The 18,191-nt window shown below is 38.5% G+C and overlaps 2 non-coding genes and 1 pseudogene across 2 annotated transcripts; 2 read left to right on the forward strand and 1 right to left on the reverse strand.

Annotated features, from left to right (window-relative positions):
* The first annotated feature begins 3,662 nt into the window (after positions 1-3,662).
* On the forward strand, positions 3,663-3,768 carry TRNAL-CAA (transfer RNA leucine (anticodon CAA)). The gene is made up of 2 exons: positions 3,663-3,700; positions 3,723-3,768. It is a non-coding gene; the product is annotated as a tRNA-Leu (tRNA).
* Positions 3,769-7,029: 3,261 nt separating this feature from the next.
* On the forward strand, positions 7,030-12,544 carry LOC138398792 (small ribosomal subunit protein uS8-like; annotated as a pseudogene).
* A 2,479-nt stretch (positions 12,545-15,023) lies between these two features.
* TRNAR-CCG (transfer RNA arginine (anticodon CCG)) lies at positions 15,024-15,096 on the reverse strand. Its single transcript has one exon. It is a non-coding gene; the product is annotated as a tRNA-Arg (tRNA).
* Positions 15,097-18,191: the final 3,095 nt, after the last annotated feature.

Genomic DNA, 18,191 nt, shown 5'->3' on the forward strand with positions numbered 1-18,191 from the left:
TGCTTTGACTTAATTATGTAATTAAATTACTAATTCCTGCTCCTTGTTTAACCAAGAAATTCCTCCTATGAGGTTTCTGTGAAGAATAATGAGAAAGCCCAACCAAAGCAATGTTGGTGGGTTATGGTAGGGGAATTGACTTTGCTAGCATGTTAATGAAGTAGCTTAGACATCAAAATGTGCAAACAATACTTGTACTTTACAGCATTGCCCCAGTTACATTTCCTTTTTCCCTGTTGAAGAGAAAGTAAATTTCTCAGGTCTGACTTATTTATTTATTTTTGCATTTGAAGTTCAAATGTAAGCAAGACATTTGAAGGTAACCTTTTCAGATGCACAGGTCTCTTTACCAGATTTCTTCATTCAAAACACATACAGAATTTATTTGGATTTGTATGGGATGTGATTTCAAAATCCAGTTCAGGGTTTGTGATACACGAGAATGTAATAGGAGAAAAGTGAGAAGATAATTTCTTTTAGTTTAGAAAGACTTCACATTTTCAATCTACATATTTAAAAAAAAAATTAACGTAGATGCTTTTGGTGAGACCAGGGGTGTTTTTTTGTTTGTTTTTTTAAGTGACAAGGTCTCGCTCTGTCACCCAGACTGGAGTGCAGTGGAGTAATCATAGCTCACAGTATCCTGAAACTCCTGGGCTCAAGCCATCCTCCTATCTCAGTCTCCTGAGTTGCTGGGATTACATATGGAGCTACTGCCCCCAGCAGATTTTTTTTTTTTTTCTTTCTGTATTGCACTGTACACCATGGAAACCTTTAAGCATACACAAAAATAAAGAAGATAAACAGTGAAACCCCCATATCGTCTCTCAACTTAAACAACTACCAATTTATGGTCAATCTGATTTCAAAAGTAGCCTCATCTAGTCTAAAGTAAATCCTGGACATGGTGTCAGAAAATCAGATGATTTTATGGAACCTCCCATAAAACAGTCAAGATATTGATTTCAAGGTTGGAAATTAAATCTTGTTTTTTAAAATTGGCATAGACCACTACTGTCAGCTTGTTTCCTTTTTAGCCTCTTCCGCCCCCCACACCTACCTTCTTTAAATAATTGGTCGGGCCTTTCAAAATTCCTCTTGTATTAAACAGAAGATGTTTTCATAAAAATGTAGAATGACCTCTGGGGAGTCTTTTTGCACCATAAATATTGTTAGTAAATAGTAAAAATATTTACACATTTATTTATACCTCACTTTCTTCCAAAATGGACTTAAAGCTGTTTAACAGATAAAATCAGGAGTTTAATGTGCCATAAACAAAGACAGAATAAGGATGGAACAAAACATGACCAGGAATAACATAATAAACATATAGCATAATAACATTACAAGGATGTTAAATGTGGGCCACAGTTTTGTTTTAAAAATTGACATTGGAGCCTTGTTAACTTTTATAGCTCATAGTTTCCATGAAATGGCAATAGAACACATGTTTAAGGAAGTTAATGGGATTCTTGTTATTAATAGTAAAAGGAATTTCTGCTTGGGTTCATAGTAAATAGAAACTATATCATAAGAGTTTAGTTTTCATAAAATGTCTTACAAATTAATAAGGAAAGATGAATATCAATAAAAATCTGATGAGCAATTTACTGAGGAAGTAAAAACATCCTTTAAACACGAATGTTGAACATCACTAATAATCAATTCTGTAAAAAAATGCCTTAACATTTTTCACCTATTAAAATATTTTATTGTTTTTATTGTTGTTTGTTGTTTAATCCTGGTATCCTGTGTTGGTCAGGTTTTCGGTATCTAAATTACTTCACATCTTTTTAGCAGGTAGTTGGGCAGTATATATTAAAAGCTTTTAAAACTATATAAACTTTGATCTAATGATTCCACCGCTAGAAATTTAAGGAAATAATTGTGGATGTTTGAAAATATTTGTCTACACAAAGATGGCCTTCATAGCATTGCTCATGAAAGTGAAAAGTTAGAAATACTCCAGTGTTCCAACAATACTGGTTTGAAATGGGCTATGTGCAGTCATTAAAATTTATGCAAAATAATATTTAACTTCAGTACTTGGAAAGTACTTAAGTTCATAATACTTTCATTTAAAAAGCAAGTTAGCAAAGTATGTACTATACATGACCTTGGGGAAAAAGGTATGCCATATGAAAAACTAGAGTAAATACATCAAAATGTTAATAGAAGTTAACCTCTGACTTGTGAGAGTATGGATAAGTTTAATTTTTGACTTATTTGTATTTTCAATAATTTATGTGTACTTTGCAATTAGAAAAAAATTATAAATAATTAAGGGGTTACTGTTGCCATTTGGGAATCACTTCCTGGATAACTTCCTTCTGATAGAACTATAGCTTATGAAAGGAAATATACCATATCTCATATCTTGGAGGGAGATTGATTGAGAAACCAGCGTTCATTGTACTTCTCACTACCCATCTACCCATTTCTCTTTAATTATCAAAAATAGGATATAAAACCAACGAAGTCTAAGATAGAGCCTACTGAAACTCAAAATTCTCCCTCCATGCGGAAAAGAGGCCTAACATTTGCCTTACAGAAAAAAAAGAAACATTTTAATGTTAATGAACAAATAGCTTATTGAGGCAAAATCTAATTAAAATTCCCAAGACTATATTTCTGCTCTCTGAATACAGTAATTAAAATGGTTGAGTTCAAATACATTTTTTAGGCCCCTACCATGTTTGTCAGGCACTGTCCTGGGGGCATTTGGCCACCAAAAGTTATTTTCGCACGGTATTCCTGGCCCCTAAGGGCTCTATGTCTAGTTGGAGGGATAATATCTTACTGTTTAGTTTTAGGGCCCCATTAAGATCTGTGACCTCGGGCCTTCCAGGCCCAGAGCTCAGATTATTGGCATAAAGCTGAGGAACGGCTGGAAAAGTGGGTCATGGGATGTGGTTCTCACCCGCCATCCCCCTTAAAAACCGCCACTGGCAATGGACACCTTGGAGACTTTCGATCGGAAACACCAGAGAGGAACCAGGAAGGTCGGGGGCAAGCGTGTCGCTCCTGGAGTTTCTCGGGACCTGGGACAGACAAGTCAGTCCCTCGGGGCAGGAACTGGCCTTGCCCCTGCGGCCCTTACTCGGTCAGAAGCCATCAGCGCCCTACACCGGCAGTTCCCTGGATGTCACTTCCGGACCCAGGAGAAACTTTTCAACGAGGCAGTTCTGGGGACAAGAGGAAACGAAATAGAGGGGACAAAAATGGACTGTTCGGTAGTACCAGAGCTTTTGTTAGGGTTTTGTTGTTTTGTTCTCCACCATGTCCAAAAGAACGAAACCCTAGTCCTAGGGGAAGGCTAACCACTATCAAGATTTCAGTAAAGATTAGAGGCTGGAAAGCCGACCCAGCGACCGAGACAAAAAGATGTTCTTCCTTTCCTTCCTTCCCGAAATCTGGGTAGGCTGGGCACAAGAAATGTGTGCACGCAGAAATGTAAGGCCCTTAAGAGACTTGTATCTAGTTTTACGCATAAACATTTTTTCTGCTCCTGCAAAATCTTTTCCTTTTTCAATCCACAGGTGGCTTTCTTTTCTTACCGTTACCAGGCAACCCTGACATCATCACTTCCTTGTGGACGTCACAGAAACGTTGCTCGCTGATCTCTATTTTAGCGAAAAATCTCTCTCTTCTTGCAGGGTGTCAGGATGGCCGAGTGGTCTAAGGCGCCAGACTCAAGCTTCGCTTCCCCGCGCTGGGGATTCTGGTCTCCAAATGGAGGCGTGGGTTCGAATCCCACTTCTGACACATTCGTTTTTGCCCCTTTCATTTTTGGAACAAATATATTAAACTTGATCTCAGAAGTACGCGTAAATAACTACCAACCTACACTTAAAAAAACGACTTTTAAAATTTTCTCACAGGGACTATGAACACTGAAAATAGTATAAGCGGAAGTATCGTGTTGTTTTCAAGAAGCCGCGATATTTGAGGCAAAAGCGTTCAATCTAGCGGAAATTACTAGAAATTGAGTTCTTTGTCGCATCGCGAGATAATCTGGCAGTCGTGAGGTTCGGGATCCAGGTAGCTCCTTCCCTAGCGGAGCGGGAGGAGACGGGGGAGATACGGCTGGGTTCCCTCCCTTCTCCGCCAGGCCACACACTGTTTCAGATCCAAGCCCTCTACTGGACACTTCCTGTAGCACTCTCCTACCAATCCCACAGTCCTCTGGCTCGCGACAGTGCGATGTGTAAAGAAATCTTACACAGATCCTCTGCTCTTCTATTTTCAAAAGTCATAGAACTAGTTCTCAAACGTTTCCTTTGTAAATTATGCATATTCACACTCGCGTTGGCATCTGATAATTATAACTTTGTCTACTCAGTCAAAATTGAGTACCAATTTCACTCCTGAATAAAATATCAAAGCTACGCCTTCTCCCCAAAGTAGTCGCCATCTGCAATTTGTGTTCCTTACAGTTCTTTTTTCCCTGCATTCGCATATATCTATTCAGTTATATTTTATTTTTTACAGAAATGCAGCCATACGAAGCATAGAGTTCTCTGATATATGTTTTCCTTGTATCATGGGCTCTTTCACGTGGAACACTCACTCTTTTTCTTTATAAAGGAAACATTGCAACTCATTACACAGCATGGTTATATTCTACTTCTTTTAACCACTTACTTTTTTACTGAACATTTAGAATATTTCCAATTATCATTATTTAATGAGTGCTTATTTTGTGCCAGGAGATGCAGCCTTGGGGGATATGGCTGTAAGAATATAAAATTAAAGTTAAAAAATAAAATTTCACACTTGTGGAGTTTAATTCCAGTTAAATGACTTTGGCTTTGCCTCAGGAACATCACCTTCCAAGATTTCCTTATCTCTTAGGAGAAGAATGTAAATTCTGAATCTTTAGAATAAATGCCTTATGTCAGCTATTATTGAAGATTCATATCTACCTAATCATACATTTCTCTGTGTTTATGACCATTCATGATGGTGTTCTTTTGATTATTGATTTTATCCTAATAGTAGAAATGTGACACTGAGCAGGAGAAAAGAAAGCTGGCTTATCTGAAAATAGACCTCTCAGAAGACATTCATCGTGGACAAGATCCAATTGTTCCATTTGGGAGGCAACATTCTGAATTCAGTTGGCTGAACCCAAATAATTTCAAGTACAGTACTGCCAAATAGTCCCAGATCCCTGTAGGACTTAAATTAACTGTGGGTAGGTTAGATATGAAATGGAATTTCAAAGGTTATGTAGGGGAAATGAAACTAATTCTCATGACATTTCTATTATTATCATTATTAAATACATAAAATCACAGGGCATAATATAGCATGTTTATGTGTAGCCACTGCCCTAATAAGATCTTTTTCAGATAAGTATATCTCTGCAGATTCTGGAAGAAATTATAGATCCTGCTGGAGAACTAGATGAGTTAGAAAAAAACAGGAAGATAGTATGAGAGGAGATGGTGTTACAGCAAGTGTTACAGCAGGTGCTTCCGAGGACAAACCAAGTGGCACACGGAGAGTCAGAGAATCAAGGTTTATTTGCCAGCCGCCTCACAGTGGTCTCGCCACCAAATTCTGAGCCCCGTCTACCTGATTTTTCCCACCTTTATTAGGTTGGGGTGGTCCCAGGGGTAGGGTCTCAGGTGGCTAATGCACCAGGTAATAGATGGGGGTTTTCCTTATCAATGGCAGCTGTTTACCCTGGAAATTTCTAGAGCAAAAGAAAGCAAGGATGCTGCCATAAATGACTTTTCATATGACTGTCATATGAATTTTAAAAGGTTAATTTTAGTTAAAAAAAATATAGAATTTTACAAAACTACTCTTTTTATTTTTTGAAACAGAGTCTCACTCTGTTGTCCAGGCTAGAGTGCTGTGGCATCAGCCTAGCTCACAGCAACCTCAAACTCCAGGGCTCAAGCGATCCTCCTGCCTCAACCTTCCAAGTAGCTGTGGACTACAGGCATGCGCCACCATGCCCAGCTAATTTTTTCTATTTTTAGTTGTCCGGCTAATTTCTTTCTATGTTTAGTAGAGACAGGGTCTCGCTCTTGCTGGCAAAACTACTCTATAAGAGGAACTTTACCCTTCCTGTTTCACTCACAGATTCCTCTTGAAATTATCAGGAAGATATTTCCTCACTTCATTCCACCTCTCCTTTGCTCTTCCCCATAGGAAGAGGAATGATTAATCTGAGCCATGCAACAGAGTAGCCGCCCCTCCACCCATAGATACCAAAGGATAATATTGACAGTGGGGAATGTGTAACAGAGGAAATGGCCTGAAAAAATGACAAAAATGTTTTATGTCTCTTTAAAACATCCCCTTCTGCAGAACTAGGACCTACATCCCTGCCTCAGGCCAGTGGTGGGGAAAGAAAGGGGAATGTCTTTTGTTCTGTGCTACAGAAGGTGGCTCAGCTGAACTGTCTGGATGGAGGTCTGAATAGGATATTTTAGCACCAAGTGACTTCAAGAATGTGTACTGAGGCAGAAACTCAGCTAAATTTGCGCTGTCAGGAGGGAAGAAGAGTCATGTAACTATGACCATAAACATAGAATGTTCATCATCTCCAAAAGTTCTTTCATGCTCCTTTAAGTCAATCCCCTCCCCACCTCAGGCCTCTAGCAACCACTAATTTGCTTTCTGTCACTATAATTTTGTCTTTTCTAGAATTTAATAGAATCACATACAATGTAATCTTTTTATCTGGCTTCTTCCACTTAGCAATTATGCTTTTAAGATGCATCCATGTTGTTGCATGTGTCTGTAGTTCTTATACTTTAACTGATGAGTAGAATTCCAATGTGGTATGGATATACTACAATTTGTTTATTCATTGACCAACTAATGGACATTTGGGTTATTTCCAGTTTTGAGCTAGTATAAATAAAGTCTTAGTATGAAAATATGCTTTCATTTCTCTTGGGTAAATGTCCCACCCAGGAGTGGGATTGCTGAGTTGGATGGTAAGTATAGTTTAACTTTACAAGAAAACTGGCACTGCTCTTTCTGCCATCTTTGTGTGACGCCATAATGACACTCATGAATGTCTTGGCTGATGCCCTCTAGAGTATCAGCAATGCCGAAAACAGAACAAACACCAGGCTTTTATTAGGTTGTGCTCTAATGTTATCATTTGCTTTCTAGTTGTGATGATGAAACATTGTTACATTAGCAAATTTGAAATCATTGATGATCACAGAGCTGGGAAAATTGTCAGGAACCTCATAGGCAGGTAAAAGAAGTGTTAAGTGATCAGCCCCAGATTTGTTGTGCAACTCAAAAATCTAGAAAAATGGCAGGATAATTTGCTCCCATACTGTCAGTTTGGAGTTTGGTTTCATTGTACCGATAACTTCAGCTGGCATCATAGATCATGAAGACACAAAATGAAAACACACAAGAGGGAAACTACTGCATTCTTTTTCTAGGGATAAAAAACATACATACAAACAAAATATTTCAATGGCCAAAAAAAAAAAAAAAAGAAAAGAAAGGAAAGTGGCACTGCTTTCCAAAGTGGCTGTGCCATTTTGCATTGCCATTAGTATTAATTTTTTAGCAAGAAAATTTATTGCCCTAAATATTCATTAGGGGATCATGTAAATATTGTGACATATTTGATTCTGCAGTTTTTAAAATTAGTCTGAATGATTTTATTTGTAAATACGTATTGTAAGGAAGGATATGCCTTTCCTAGTTACAGGAAAATCTATATAGTCCTAGAGTGATCAAATTAAATAGAGATAGATCAGTGAGGTCATAGTGGCTTCAAATATCCTCACAGGAGGTATCTGATATAATTTGGGGTATACCAAACTAGTATAACAAATGGAATCTATACTCAAAATGGAAACCAGTTGCAGTGGTGTGTACCTGTAGTCCCAGCTACTTGGAAGGCTGAGACAGGAAGTTAGCAAGAGCTCAAGAGTTAGTTCAAGGCCATCCTGGGCAACATAGCCAGGCCTTGTCTCTTAAAAAAAGCAAACTAAAACAAAACAAAAAACAGTTTAATCACGCCCTGATAGGGCGTCAGCCTAGCTCACACCAAACTCAAACTCCTGGGCTTGAGCAATCCTCTTGCCTCAGCCTCCCAAGTAGCTGGGACTACAGGCGCATACCACCACTCTTCGCTAATTTTTTCGAATTTTAGTAGAGACAGAGTCTTGCTCTTGCTCAGGCTGGTCTCAAGTCCTGACCTCAAGCGATCCTCCCGCCTCGGACTCCCAGAGTGCTAGGATTACAGGTGTGAGCCACTGTAATACATTATTAACTAAAGTTTTTAGCTTACATTAGGGTTCACATTTTGTGCTGTACAATTCCATGGGTTTTGACAAATGCAGAATGTCACATATCTACCATTGCAGTATCTATCATACAGAATAGTTTCACAGCCCTAAAAATCCGCTGGGCCTTACCTATTCATCCCTTTTTTCCTCCTCTTTCCTGAATTCATGACAACAACTGATATTTTTACTGTCTCTATATTTTTGCCTTTTCCAGAATGTCATATAGTTGGAATTATACAGTATGCAGCCTTTTCAGAATTGGCTTCATTCACTTATCAATGTGCATTTAGGTTTGATAGCTCATTTCTTTTTATCATTAAATAGTATTTCATTGTATAGATATACCATAGTTTGTATGGATTCACCTATTGAGGTCTTGGTTGTCTTCAGGATTTGACAATTATGAATAAAGCTGCTGTAAATATTTGTGTGCAGGTTTTGTGTTTTTAACTCATTTGGGTGAATATCTAGCAACCAAAATGCTGTGTCGTATGGTAAGGTTATGTTTTCAAATGTTGAAACTGTTCTCAATTGTCTAAAAGTACCACTTTTAAAAATGTCTCAACTTTGTACATAAATACTTTTCATACAAAAAGTTTGTACTTACCTTCTCTTTTTCTGACTATGTTTTAATATAGCCCAATCAACCTGTCTTCTGGGAAGCTTTCTGTTGGATGCTTTCAGGCAATTAGGTGCTTCCTCTTCTGTGCTCCCACAGCTCTTATGCTTTCCTGTGTTGTAGTGTTCACCATGTTATGTTGCAACTGAAGGTCATCTCTATGCTATGACCTTCAGGAGGGGATCTTATTCATCGTTACACCAAGTATATAGTAAGGAACTACTATATACAAGATGACACAAAGCCTCTATTCAGTATGTTTCATGGCATTCTAAAAACCAAGAGAGAATTTCTAGAAATAGTAACATTTTTAAAATCTTTTCCAACATAAGATAAGCAAAATGTTGAAATACGACAATTGTAATGATAACAGTAGTGGCTAATGCTTACATAATGCTCATAGTGGGTCAGGCACAGTTTTGTGTGCTTCTATAACCCTGTGAGATAGGAACTGTTGTTGTCCACATTTTGTAGACAAAGAAACAGAAGCACAGAGAAGTTATATGACTTATCTAAGGTCACACAGCCAATAAGAGAGGAAGAACTGAAATTACAAGTTAGTGTGGATTTGTAGGTGTTCGTAGCCTTCATCTACAGCTAATTTTATGAATCTGTTGAAAGAAAGGAAAACAGAACTTATTGCTGTTATTTGATAATCATGTTTCTCCCTTAGCGGTGAAATATAGATTTAGAAATGTAAACACGACTTCAGAGTGAAAAAAGTCTAAAGAAGTAGCATCTCACTCACTATTCCTGGGAAGATGGAAAGCTGATGAGCCCCAGAAGCCTACATTGACCACACTGTGACCCTGAGGGCAGATATGAAAGGCACTAACAAAATCATTTATTGGTGAGACAGAGAAAATTTTAACCCCAGGAAAAAGATCATAGAGAAGTGATGAAAGTTGTACCAAAGAAATACTTATGGGAAAAAGAAGTCAGAAATGTGAACATGAAAAGTTCTTCACTAAGAAATTAAATCTTGTTTAATAGTAGAGAATTCACACTGGAGAGAGCCCATATAAATATAAAGTTTGTAGTAAAACCTTCAGTGAGAGCACCAACCTCTGTCTCCATCAGAGGATCCACACTGGGGAGAATACTTGTAAATGTGATGAGTATAGGACAGCCTTCATTGTGAGCTCCAATCTGATCCTGCATTATAAAATCCATGCTTTACACAGACCCCATGAATGTGATCAATGTGGTAAGACTTTCAAAATTGCAGCTCTGATCTTAGTAAGCATCAGAGGCTTCATACTGGAGAGAACCCCCTAAAGATAATATATACAATAAGACCTTCAGTCAAAGTTCTGACCCTCTCAAACACCAGAGAATACACATACTAGAGAAGAACCCTAAAAATGTCTTATGTTGAGAAAGCTTTTAATCAGAGCTCACTCCTTTTTAAGAATCGTGGAGTACACATTGAGAGAAACCCTATCACTGCAAAGAATGTGGAAACAACTTTGGTCAGAATGCAGGTCTGACATCATATAAGAGAGTACACATAGCAAAGACCCTATAGAGGTAAAGAGTTTGGGAAAGGCTGAATTGAGAGTTTACTGCTGAATGTGGAAAATTCTTTGCTCAGAACGAAGGTCCAATTTCAAATCAGAAAAGCCATACTGGGGAGAGACCCTATAAATATGATGAAAGCGGGAAAGCCTTCTACAATCAAACTTTTTGCCCATTTTTTACTCAAGATATTTGGTTTTTTTCTTGTTATTGCTGAGTTGTAGGAGTTTTCTTTATATATTCTAGATATTAACCACTCATCAGATATAAGATTGCAAATATTTTCTTCCATTCTGTAAGCTGCCTTTTCACTCTGCTGATTGTGTCCTTTGATCCACAGAAGTTTTTAAGTTTGATGTAGTCTCATTTGTCTACTTTTGCTTTTGTCGTCTATTATTTTGGTGTTATATCTAAGAAATTAATGCCAAATACTATGTCATAAGTATTTCCCCTAGGCCGGGCGCGGTGGCTCACGCCTGTAATCCTAGCACTCTGGGAGGCTGAGGTGGGCGGATCGTTTGAGCTCAGGAGTTCGAGACCAGCCTGAGCAAGAGCGAGACTCCATCTCTACTAAAAATAGAAAGAAATTATATGGACAGCTAAAAATATATATAGAAAAAATGAGCCGGGCATGGTGGTGCATGCCTGTAGTCCCAGCTACTCGGGAGGCTGAGACAGGAGGATCGCTTGAGCTCAGGAGTTTGAGGTTGCTGTGAGCTAGGCTGACGCCACGGCACTCACTCTAGCCTGGGCAACAGAGTGAGACTCTGTCTCAAAAACAAAAAAAAAACAAAACAAAAAAAAAAAGATTTCCCCTATATTTTCTTCTAGGAGGTTTATACTTTGGGGGTCTTAGGTTTTTTTTAACCCATTTTGAATTAATTTTTTAATATGGTATAAGTTAAGGGTCTGGTTTCATTCTTTTGCATGTGGATATCCACTTTCCCAACACCACTGTTTGAAGAGATGTTCTCTTTCTCATTGAGTGGTCTTGGCACCTTTGTTGAAGACCATTTAACCATATACATGAGGGTTTATTTCTGGGCTCTCTTTTTTATTCCATTAGTCTGTATGTCTGTTTTTATGGCAGTACCACACTATTTTGATTACTGTAGCTTTGTAATATGGTTTGATATCAGGAAGTGTAAGACTTCCAACTTCATTCTTCTTTTTCTTTTTTTTTTTTTTTTTTTTTTTGAGACACAGTCTCACTTTGTTGCCCGGGCTAGAGTGAGTGCCATGGCGTCTTCCTAGCTCACAGCAACCTCAAACTCCTGGGCTCAAGCGATCCTACTGCCTCAGCCTCCCGAGTAGCTGGGACTACAGGCACGTGCCACCATGCCCGGCTAATTTTTTCTATATATATTTAAGTTGTCCATATAATTTCTTTCTATTTTTAGTAGAGACGGGGGTCTCGCTCTTGCTCAGGCTGGTCTCGAACTCCTGACCTTGAGCGATCCACCCTCCTCGGCCTCCCAGAGTGCTAGGATTACAGGCGTGAGCCACCGCGCCCGGCCTCATTCTTCTTTTTCAAATTGTTTTGACTATTCACCATTCTTTGGCCAACTTAATGTTTTTTTCAAATTATCAAGAGGGTACAGATGTTTTTGTAACATAGATTGCTTTTATAATCCTTAAGTTGGGGCTTTTAGCATGTCCATCACCTGAATAGCGTTCATTGTATCTGATATGTAAGCTTTTACCCCTTCCCCCGCCCCTCCCTCCTGTTGATTTCCAATGAAATTTCCATCTCTTTGTGCCTGTGTGTGCCCATTAATTAGCTCCCAATTATTAGAGAGTACATATGATGTTCGTTTTTCCATTCCTGAGATACTTCATTTAGGATAATGGTGTCCAGTTTGATCCAAGTTGCTGCAAAAGACATTACTTCATTTCATTTTCTGGCTCAGTAATACTCCATGGTATTTATATATATTTATGTGTGTGTATATATATATATATATATACCACATTTTCTTAATTCACTCATGAATTGATGGGCACTTAGGCTGATTCCACATCTTTGCAATAGTGAATTGTGCTGTGATAAACATTCTAATTCAGGTATCTTTTTGATAGCCAGCTGATTTTTGACAATGGTGCCAAGTCCATTGAATGGTGAAAGAATACTCTCTTCAACAGATGGCTCTGGGACAACTGGGTATGCACATGTCAAAAAATAAAGTTGAGCCTCTAACTGACATCATATACAAAAATTCATTCAAAATGGATCAATAACCTAAATATAAGAGCTACAGCCATTAGAAGAAAACTCTTAGAAGAAACACAGAGGAAAATCTTCATGTCCTTGGATTTGGCAATGGATTCTTAGATATGACACCAAAAGCACAGGGAATTTTTAAAAAGATGATAAATAGTACTTAATCAAAATTAAAAACTTTTGTGCATCAAAGGACATCATCCAGAAGGTGAAAAGACAACCTATAGAATTGGAGAAAATATTTACAAATTATATAACTGATAAGGGTTTAACATCCAGGGTATATAAAAAACCTGATACAACTCAAAAACAAAAGGAAACCCCAATTTAAAAAGTGGACATAGGACTCAAATAGGCATCTCTCCAAAGAAGATATAGAAATAGCCAATAAGCACATGAAAAGATGCTCAATATCATTATTCATTAGGAACTGCAAGTCAAAACTAAAATGAGGTACCATTTCATACTTTCTAGGATGGATATAAATAAGAAAATGGAAAATAAAAAGTGTTGGTGAGGATATGGAGAAATTGGAACATTTGTTGTGTGAGAATTTAAAATGGTAAAGCCACTATGGAAACCAGTTTGGTGGTTCCGCCAAAAGGTAAGCATAAATTTACCATATAACCCAGCAATTCTACTCCTAAGTATGTATCCAAAAGAATGGAAAGCAGTCACTCAAACAGATACTTGTACTCTAATGTTCACTGCAGCAGTATTTGCAATAGCCAAAACGAGGAATCCAGCTATCAACACATGAATGGATAAACAAAGTAACAAATAAAAATAAAAAATACAAAAATAAACAAAATGTAGTAATACATACAATAGAATAGTATTCAATCATAAAAAGAAAAGAAATTCTGATATATGTTGCAGCATGGATGAATCTTGAAAACAGTTTGCTAAGTGAAATAGGCCAGATACAAAAGAACAAGTACTGTATAATTCCACTTGTATGAAATATCTAGAATAGGCAATTTCAAAGAGACAGAAAGTATTAATAGATTAGAGGTAACCAGGGGTTGGGGTAAAGGGGAAATTGGTAGTCACTGCTTAACGGTTACAGAGTTTCTGTTTGGGATGGTGGAAGTTTTGGAAATAGATTGTGGTGATGGTTGTACAACCCTGTGAAAGTAATTAAATGCCACTAAATTTTACTCTTGAAAATGGTTAAAATGAGAGCTGGGTGCAGTGGCTCACACCTGTAATCCTGGCACTCTGGGAGGTCAAGGCGGGAGGATCACTTGAGCTCAGGAATTGGAGACCAGCCTGAGCAAGAGTGAGTCCCCGTCTCTACTAAAAATGGAAAAAATTAGTCAGGCGTGGTGGTGAGCGCCTGTAGTCCCAGCTACTCAGGAGGCTGAGGGAGGAGGATCGCTTGAGCCCAGGAGTTTGAGATTGCTGTGAGCTAGGCTGACGCCACCGCACTCTACCCAGGGCGACAGATCTGTCTCAAAAAATAAAAATAAATTAAAAAAATAAATTAATTTTAGCTCCTTTTTCTGCAAAAAGCGACTAGAGCTCAATTAAAAACGACCAGGACTTTTGCTTATCCATCTCTCATTGTTCTTTGTAGTAATGTTCACAGCCATTTCTGACATTTGCCTTCTTGCTTAAACTCAACCTATCATGACTACCCTAATAGAAGTTGCCACAGAGGATAGTTCAGTTTGAAATAAAACCTTTGGTGGTTTCTGCTTTTATTCTTCTTTATGAGATCAGTATTTAGGAAGTGTTGACAGTTATATTTGTGGTAGCTAGCGGAGGACACCAATTTCAAATCATCTTCAGAGCCTCAGTCATAGAGAGTCTTTGTCAGAGATCTCATTCTCAGAAATTTAACTCACCTTTATCCCTTTCAGTTGATTTTTTTTGGTAGTGATCCCCAACCCCAAAAAATGTTCAGCAGCTTGAACTTTAATAATACCTGGTGCTTTCAGATTCTCAGTGAGATAAATTCCTTTGCCTAAAATACACTCAACCTTCAGCTTAAATAGCATCTCTTCAAGACCTCCAGAAGGACGCCACCTAAAGTAGCCCCCATCCCTTATTCTGATTTCAGGCCCTGGCTTATTTCTTTCACAGAACTTGCTTGAAACAAATGTTTTAGTCTTCTCTCCCACCCCTCCCCGCCCGCCTCCCGCGTTTGCTTAATTTCATCTCTCTGGCCCAGTAGAAAGTAAGCTCCTTGAGGACACGTGCTATTTCTGCCTTGGTCATTTGTAAAGCACTTGTCACACAGCAGGCACACTATACACATACGTTAAAAAAAATAAAAGAGTTCTACCTTTAGGTGTGAACCGGCAGCCAGATCGCAGCGAGAAAGATGGTGCAATTTTTTAAGCATCTTTCAACTCCAAGAATGAAAAAAACAGGACGACCACGAAGGGACTCGAACCCTCAATCTTCTGATCCGGAATCAGACGCCTTATCCATTAGGCCACGCGGCCAACCGATGGATACATTTTATCACGTAAGACACAAAGGGAATATAGCGAGGTGGGGGAAGGGGGCTTTTTTAACGTTGATTTTAATAAAAAGTTCCTCGTTTAAAATTAAAACTCACTAACAGTTAAAAATTGTTTACAGCATCCTCTAAAATTTGCAAAAACTAAGACACATGTCAGAAACGGTGACAGGGAGGGCAAGTTAGATAGTTCATCAATGTGAACCCTGCTGAAGTCTTTGATTAATGACTCTTAGAGAAGTGGGGTAGGGAGGAAGATCTTCAGCCTGAGGCTGATGCTACAACCTGTAGGGAAAGCAAGCAAGAGGAGGGAGAGAGCGCGCACAGATGGTACTTTTGAAGGGCAGGAGTCTGAAAGGAATGAGGGCACTGCTGGAGACTGGGCAATAGTGACCAGAAAGCTTCAAAGAGGGTTCTACTGGAAGTGCAAGGTTGATGATGTAAGACCACTAAAAAGCGGGTTATTCAGTTCACATTTACTATTTATTTTAAAAGACAGAAGTGAATGGACGCTATCCAGCACGTCGTTTTTCATGGAGCTCGGTGACATCCATGCTTGACTTGGAGACTTACCAAGTTTAACCTGGTCTTGACAAGAGGAAAGAAGACATCCAGTAGGTCACTGTGGGTTAGTCCATAGAGCAATAGGGTTTCTCTGGGGAACCCCACAGTCACCGAAAGTGTGTGTGGGATAATAAAGATGTGAAACATCCAACTCCAGAAGTAACGCAATAACACCCTTCTGTCCATTTACACTATAGTTTTGGCTCCTTGAAAATGACAAGTTATTCTAAACAATGAAATCAAAGCAAAATTTCTCCCCTCCCCAAGCCCTATACTCTTTCCCACAAAGAGAGTCTTTTCCAGCAACTTCTTCTATTTGCCCCAGTGTTTTCTTCTGCAGTCTCTTCTTTTGGAGCTAAGACCAAGCTCAAATTATCTCCAAATTGTTCAGTCAACACTTTTAGAGTGCCTACTTTGGGCTTTGACATCTAGCTCAGGGCTGGAACCATGGACACTGATGAGGAAGAGACCAGGAGTGGGATGGGGGATGTCTCAAAATGAGCACAAGATTTGGAATAATATGAGTAATTCCTGTCATTCCATACAGGATTACCTAAACTGCTGCAGAGCACAAAAAAGGAACAAATATATCCCAATTCATTGTAGAAAGGTAGCTTAATCTTGACTCTAAGAGCTGCAAATATTGCCTAAACATGCAGCAACTATTAATAAAACACAGTGTCACCATGAACAAGTATGGAGCTAAATGTAAAAATCGAAGAGTATTCTCCACTCAGATTCACATCTTATTATTAAAGGAAATTCTCACTTTCTTTAAATAAATTGAACATTCTAAGTGTATTTAATGCAACAAACACACAGGGAACTTTAATTAATGGATTCTTCTCCCCTTTTACAAAGTTTGGTGAGCATTTTCAAGTAAAGCAAAATATTTGAAGTTATGTGCAACTATTGAAACTGAATATATTGAAATTACTGAAACCGAAAAAAAAAAAATCCCCTGGAAGATATTTTCTCATCTTTATCATCAGCATTGGGATTCTCTTACTGTGAAAACAATATGTAGCTCATCTTTTTAATGAATTGAAATCAGGTCACCTGAGGTTTGGGTCACCCTCTTGGACTGCAGAAGGACAGTTGTGACTGATACTATGATTCATGGTCCTAATCCTTCCTCCAAATAGGCCAGAACAGAACTAAGAGGTTTAGATCCTGAATAGTGATAATATTAGGATCTGAGATCTTTGTGAGTTAAAATTCAATTTTCAGCTTTCTCACAGGGCTCTAATTTTGAAACAAAAAGAATGAGAGTTCATTGAGATTTTTTTTCTCTCCTTTTTCATGCCATCTTTTTAACCTGAGAATGCTAAGCCTCCTAACTTGGCCGACATTCTATTTCTGACTTCCTTTACCTGGTTATCATCCAAAACTATCCTCTACACTTTCTTCTGCTCAGAGAAGAGCAATCCCTAACTGGGTCCATTTTCCTGCCCTTACTTCGGCCCCCTGTTCTGTGTTTACTTTGGCTTCAGTCCCATTCTTTTTTCCACATATACTTTACACCCTGTGTCCACTGCAAAACAGATCCAGAAATATGTGCTTAGTTTCCTCTCTTGCTTTCTGTTCTCTTTTATTCCACTTTTCTCATTTTTACTGTCTTTAGACAATATTAGGTCTGTCTTTGAAGGGGAAAATAATGGAATTTCAGGAGATTTTCAAAGAATCCCCCTTTGAAGCTCAAAAACATCTGTTGTTTCCACTGTTCCGCTGCATCACATGAAGAGAAAGTAAAAACCTTGGTAAGAGAGGGAAGTGTGAATGGAAGTCTGTAGGAACCTGGATGCTGAGAGCTCCATATGCTCTTACTGTACTCAAGAGGGTACATAATTCTCATCTCTTTGGCATTTATGTAAGAAGCAGGAGATCATAGAGAAGTCACTTGGGAAAACTCCAAGATGCTTCGAATTGCCTCAATATTTTCATAACTTGCTGATTACATTTACAAATGTGGTAAAAACAAAGTTAGGAATAAAAATGCCTAGTGGTAGGTATAGGGATCACTACAGTGGGATTTTGCAGTGGGAGAGACAGATTCGGTTCAACTCTGAAAACAGAATGGGCAAGGAGCAGGTTGGGGGTCAGTGGATAGAAACTTACTAAGAGGAAATATCAGGGGGTAAGGAGGATTGTGGCTAAACCAACCTAACAGGATTCTTGCTGAAGACAGGCCAGGGTGATCAGACATCGCCTGGGGGAATGGTGGAGCATGAGGAACCAGATCAGATATTGAGGTAAGCAGATATAGAGGGAGGGAGGTTCTTGTTAAACTGATTTAGCAGAGTCCTTTGCTAAAACGGGATTTTACAAAGAAGTACACAAATGGGTGCAGGAAAAGATTCAGAAGCCTGACTAAAGTTGGATCAAGCAAAGAATCTTCATCAATTTTCCATGAATTTCATTCATAAATTCCCATCCCCAAATCTCAAAGGTTACTTTTCAATCCTGTACCCATTTTTCATGGGTACTCTGTCCTATAGACACATAAAAATCAAA

This window comes from Eulemur rufifrons, chromosome 18, assembly GCF_041146395.1.
Source record: "Eulemur rufifrons isolate Redbay chromosome 18, OSU_ERuf_1, whole genome shotgun sequence".
NCBI lineage: Eukaryota > Metazoa > Chordata > Mammalia > Primates > Lemuridae > Eulemur > Eulemur rufifrons.